This window comes from Mustela putorius, unplaced genomic scaffold (genome assembly GCF_011764305.1).
Source record: "Mustela putorius furo isolate JIRA1106 unplaced genomic scaffold, ASM1176430v1.1 tig00003836_pilon_pilon_pilon, whole genome shotgun sequence".
NCBI lineage: Eukaryota > Metazoa > Chordata > Mammalia > Carnivora > Mustelidae > Mustela > Mustela putorius.
In genome coordinates this window covers 345,611-351,796 of record NW_025421989.1, presented here as the reverse complement: position 1 = coordinate 351,796, position 6,186 = coordinate 345,611, and positions in this window count along the sequence as shown.

The window sequence follows — 6,186 nt, the reverse complement described above, 5'->3', positions numbered from 1 at the left end:
CGCTCCCTTTGTGGTCGTGAACTGTGTCTGCCGCACGTGACAACTTGTCCCTTCTGCAAAGCACATCTCTGACCCTGGCGCCCGTCCTTCTCCCTCAAACTGGCACGGCATGAGAAGGGACGCTTGCCGGCCGCCCTTCCGTCTTGATACGTTCCCGGGGCGCTGATGTCTCTCGTTCTGGGGGACATCCACGTCGCAGGACGGCTTTCCGTGTTGCATCCCTGTGAAGTCTCGCAGTCGAGTCCGCGTGGGTGCCCCCCACCCCAGGGCTGCCCCACGTCTCACCGTACAAAGGCACCCAGGACGTCCGCTTGAAAACAACACAAAACCACCCTTGGGCATACGGCAAGCCGCCCGAGCCCGTGTCCGCGCGCGTGCTTACTTTTGGGCGGCTGCAAATGGAATTACTCGATCCAACACCCCCGTTCCAAGAAGTCTGCCACCAGCAGCTGCCAAAGCCGCAGCCGTCACCCGAAGGGAAATGGGATGAGACGTTTTGTTCATTAAATAAACAAACCCGGTCCGGGTAACAGCATTAGGTAGAAAGCCTCATCAATTCTGGTACATTTATGTTCGCGTAACGAGAAGTGACAATTGTTCCTCACATGCATAGGGACGGAGCGGGAGCGCGGGCGGGCTGGGAGGCTCCGCACGGCAGCTCCGGAATCAGAGGCACCCGGCGGCGCCACGACATTCGGGGGAGGCACCCGTGGGAGCGAGGTCCGTCCGTGGGAGCCCACGGCTGCCTGAAGACGTGGCTACGCACAGGGGCCTGCGGCCAGGGACGAAGAATTGGATCCCAGTTTGGGGTTGTCCTTCCTTGTGTCCCCACAGAGGCATCCCAGGAAGGACAATGCAGGATCCCTAACAGCCTCCAGGAGCACTTGGATTTGTGCACAAATTTGGGGGCAGGTGGAGGGTAGAAGGGAACACAGCAGCCTGCACCCCGATTTCTCATCTGTCCCCACACACTTCTTTTGTGCTGTGGCACCCATGGCACGGGAGAGCCCGGGGACCCCACACTTCCGGCGAGGTCCTAGACGCAGGGTATGAAGGCACAGAGTCTCGGGTCTCCCCCTCGGGTCTTTCCCCTAGGAAATACCTACGTAGCGCCCCAGAGATGCTGTTGGCACAGGACTGCCCCGACCCCTGCCTTACCTGGGGGGGTACGTTCCAGGACCCGCAGCGGATACCCCAAATCATAGACAATCCTGAACCCAACACACGCTATGTTGTCTTCCTACATGCACTTCCCGGTGGTGACGTTTACCCTATAAATCAGGCACCGTAAGAAATCAGCAATAACTAGGAATAAATTGAACCGTCACGGCAATTTGCTATAATTAGTCAGGTGAACCGCGCTCTCTCTCTCTCTCTCTCAAAACACCGGATTGTGCTGCGCTCACTCTTCTTTCCTTCTTTTTCTTTCTTTTTTCTTTTTTTTTTTTTTTAATATTGGATCCGTCCATTGGAGAGAGACAGAGAAAGCACAAGCAAAGGGAGGGTCAGAGGGAGAAGCAGGCCCTCCGCTGAGCAGGGACTCCGACGTGGACTCGATCCTAAGACCCGGGATCATGACCCGAGCCGCAGGCAGACGCTTCCCCGACGGAGCCCCCCGGGCGCCCCTGTGCTCACTTCTCTTTTCCCGATGACGTCAGAGGAGGAAGGAGCCTCGCGATAAGGTGAGGAAGGGGAATGAGGTACGCACGTCCCCGCACTGGGCCACCGCTGACCTTTTGATGATCCACGAGGAGGGGTCGCCTGCTTCCAGACGACGGTCGACCTCCGGGTACTGACGTACAGACGGCATTTCATACACGTTTCACGATTCCAGGCCTTTGACTTGACCCTCTCCGCAGAACATGCCTAACGAAGACCCCAGGGCTGACTCAGGCTGTCTCCACCATGGCCATCAACCCTAATTTTTTTTTTTCTTTATCCCTTTGCCAGGGATGAAAATAGAGCATTCGGGGGGCTTGGCAGCGAGATCTTTGGATTCTGGACCTGGATTGAGGACAGTAAGTATGAAATGGAAAGTCCCCTGAGGTCCTTGATAACAGGTTTCAAGCCGAGAGCCCTATTCTCCTGCCATTTAAACAGCCTGATTTTTAAACTTCCTCACCTGGAAGCCAACTTGGCTGACCCGTGTAACAGGGGAATCAGGCTCCTCCGGAGAAATAGAACCCGTAGGGCCGTGAATGTAGTTCGATAACCAGAGATCTATTTTAAGGAAAGGGCTCGTGCGATCATGGAGGCTGTACGTCCCATTTCTGGAGGGTCAGACAACCGCTGAGACCCGCAGGAAACCCAATGCTATAGCTACAGTCTGAAGACCATTTGGACACAGAATTCCCCCTCCTTAGGAGACATCGCGATGTTCCTCCTACCCAGCTCTTGAGGCCTTCGACTGATGAGATGAGGCCCACCCACGCTATGGAGGTGATCTGCTCTACTCAATGTCTACTGGTTGAAAATGTCAGTCTCATCACCATAATAACATGACCAAACATCTAGAACAACGTTTGACCAAGTATCTGCGTACCCAGGCATGTCGGTGTATAAAACTAACCACCACCAGCAACCAAAACAGTAATCTGAATTGTACGTATTTGGGGGGGAAATAACTGAGAACTAAAGTGCCAATCCTCCCTTGCTGTCTAGGGAAGCCATGTGGCATGAAGAAGAAGGCCCATTACTCACCATCCAACAACAATGGCTTTGGGGACTGTGGTATCTCTGAACCCGTAATCCTTATCTGACCGCCGGATAATGAGAAACACAACACCTCTCGGCTCAGAACGTCCAGGCTGGTCTCACCAACACTCGTTTCAAAGCTTAAATCATCAAATTCCTCCCGTTTTGTCCATTTGCCACCTGGAGGGCCTGAGGAACCTTCTGCTCATCCTGTTAGTGACAACATTTCTGTGGAAGCTGACTCGTTTTTACAGTCAAACACATGTATTTCAGGGCATGACTTCACATAACCACCGTAATAGCTGCAGAGCCACCTTCACGTCCCACAGTACTGGGGAAGCTTAAGAATAAAGGCAAAGAAGCATCATGAGGCCATTTAGCTCCATGTGGGAAGACCCATCCCAGCCAAAAGCTCCCCCTGTTGGTGTGGAAACGGGATTCACAAGGGTAAGATGTGTGCAAAGGCGTATGTGCACCAAACCGAGCCATCAGAAGACCACACAAGAAAGAAGAGCCCCTCCACTGTTTGTGGAAACAGTGTTGGGTCCCCAAAGGTGGAAACAACCTAAGTGTCCATCACCAGGAGAATGGATAAGCACAGTGTGGTCCATCCGTACAATGGAATACTATACAGCCATGAACAAGAACAGAGCTCTGATACCTGCTTCCCTGCAGATGGACCTCGAGGACACGATACTCATGAGAGATGAAGACACACGCAGTCATATTGTGTGCCATCCTATGAGTATGAGAATGTGCAGAACGGGCAGAGCCCTGGAAGCAGAAAACACATTGGTGGTTGTCCAGGTTCATGGAGGAGATGGGGTCATCCTGGGTTTGTGGGGAAGATGGGGTTGACCTAGGTGGGTGGGGGAGACATGGTCATCCAGGTTGGGGGGAGATGAGATCATTCTGGATTGGTGGGAAGATGGGGTTGACCTGGGTGGGTGGGGGAGATGGAGTCTCACTGGGCTGCTGGGAGAGATGGGGTCGACCTCACCCCAAATAGTAAAGCCAACCAACCATTTCCAGTCTTGCACATTAGGCTACAAGCAAAGCCAAATACAAAGTTCACAGATTCCCAAGTCTTAGACACTGCACGTTGAGTCTGGAGCTCCTACGTCATCTACACCAAATAGCACACCGAGGCGCCCCACCTGCGATATCACCGATCGGGGCCCAGCACCTGATGTCGGGATAATCTCGTGGGCCTGGTGTAAGGGTAAGTGCCCTCCACCAGAGCAGGGTCTCACCGCCTAGAGAAACTACACAGACCAACATTACCAAGAGACTATACCAACAGACATGCCTGCATGTATACAACCGCATGGGAACATGCATGGCACATACATGTGCACACATGTGCCTCGAGAGCCCTATGTACAGAAAGACACATAAACACAAACGTAGACGCATACAGATGTGGGATCTACACGCCTGCAGTGTACGTATGTGGACACACGCATATGGAGAGACACTTGTAAGTAAAGGGGCATACATACATGTAGACACATTTGCATATATAGATGTGTACACATATGTACACAAAGGTGTGTATATAGACGTGCACATTTATACATAGACGCATCCACATTCTGTCTTCATGGGAGGGATCGAGCAGGCTTTGCAAATGCCTTCGAAACAAATGAAGGCCTGAGGGCAAGAGGCCATTCCCATCTCTGAGTCAGTTCTTATCTTTGAACTTCAGAACTTGAATGTCCCGATCATCTACGTGAACCATGTACAACATGTTCTCTCTGCATGTGCGTGTGTGTGCGTGTGCGTGTGTGTCTTTTTGCAGAGGAAAAGGTGGGGTTTGGGGGCAACATGTCAAGCAAGAAACATGATTCGTAATCCCAGCTGCCAGAGTAGACTATGCTCTGGAATCCATGAAGACTCTCGCCATCCACTGCGCAAACAATCAGGCAAGTGAATGCCCAAACCAGTGGCTCCGGAGCCAGCAGAGGCCACTCTAGTCTTGCTGAGCAAGACCCAAGCAACCCGGGGAGGCTCCCTGGAAGAAGGAGAAATAGGTGAAAGGTGTCTTTCAAACATGAATTTTGCTTTGCCAACGTAAGAAATATGTCTTGAAGTTGATAGTAGTTTCTTCGTGAGATGTAAGGGTTCGTATTCCTGCCTGTGTTTCATGCGTTTGTAGCTGAATGTCTTCCAGAGCAAAATGCTGTGAGGATGAGTGGAAGGTTGGGTAGAGAGATGGAGGGACACACGGGGAATGGATGAATGGATGAAGGATAATGAATAATGATAAGGAATGGATGAATGGATACATGAGTGAATGGATAGGTGATGGTTATGATAGATACGTAGATACATAGATAGATACAACACATAGACATGGATGGACGGATGATAGATAATTAGGTGGAGTTTGGATGGGTGGATGGATGGATGGATGGTTGGATAGAGAGATAGTTGGATGGTTGGATGGATGGATGGTTGGATGGACACATGGTTGGATGGATATATGAGTACGTAGATAGAAAGTGGATGCATGGGTAATGGATGAATGGATGAAGGATAATGAATAATGATAAGGAATTAATGAATGGTAATGGATGAATGGATACACGAGTGAATGGATAGGTGATGGTTATGATAGATACGTAGATACATAGATAGACAACACATAGATATGGATGGACAGATGATAGATAATTGGATGGATGGATGGATGGATGGATGGATGGATGGATGGTTGGATATGACAGATGATAAATAGATAATAGATTGATAGATAGGTGTAGAGATGGATAGATGGATGGATATGATAGATACATAGACACATAGACAACAGACAGATATAGATGGACAGATGATAGATAATTAGGTGGAGTTTGGATGGATGGATGGGTGGTTGGATAGAGAGATAGTTGGATGGATAGATGGATGGACACATGGTTGGATGGATGGATGGACACATGGTTGGATGGACACATAGTTGGATGGATATATGGGTAGGTAGATAGAAAGTGGATGGATGGACATGTATTTTAAAAAATTGAGTATGTTTAGATTTAGATAATAAGACTATTTTTTTTTTGAGGTTGGCATTTCTCCCCAGATTTTCTTAACATCATCCAAGAATTCCATGGGTAGCGATGTATGCACAGATAGGGCCATCTATGTTTAAATCACACAAACTTCAAATGTGTGCTTTGTCCTACAAGGAATTTTTAACACAGAAGAAAGCTCTTCTTGCCTTATTTGTCCTAAGTAGGGTAGGTATTTTCTCTTAAGAACCTTGCATTTTCTTTGCCCAAGGAAATAAATAGGGATGCTTGAAATTGGTCCAGCAAACTCATCAGCTGTGCAGCCAGAGAACCCTTTCTGGAAGCAGAAACTGAACTTTGCACAGAAGAGAAGGAAGCATAATTGATTTACTGATCTGTGCTGGCCCTGGCAACGTGGGAGACACTCTTGTCTCCTGCACGGTATTTAATCCTGGGAATTGCACATTTCATAGACCTCTGC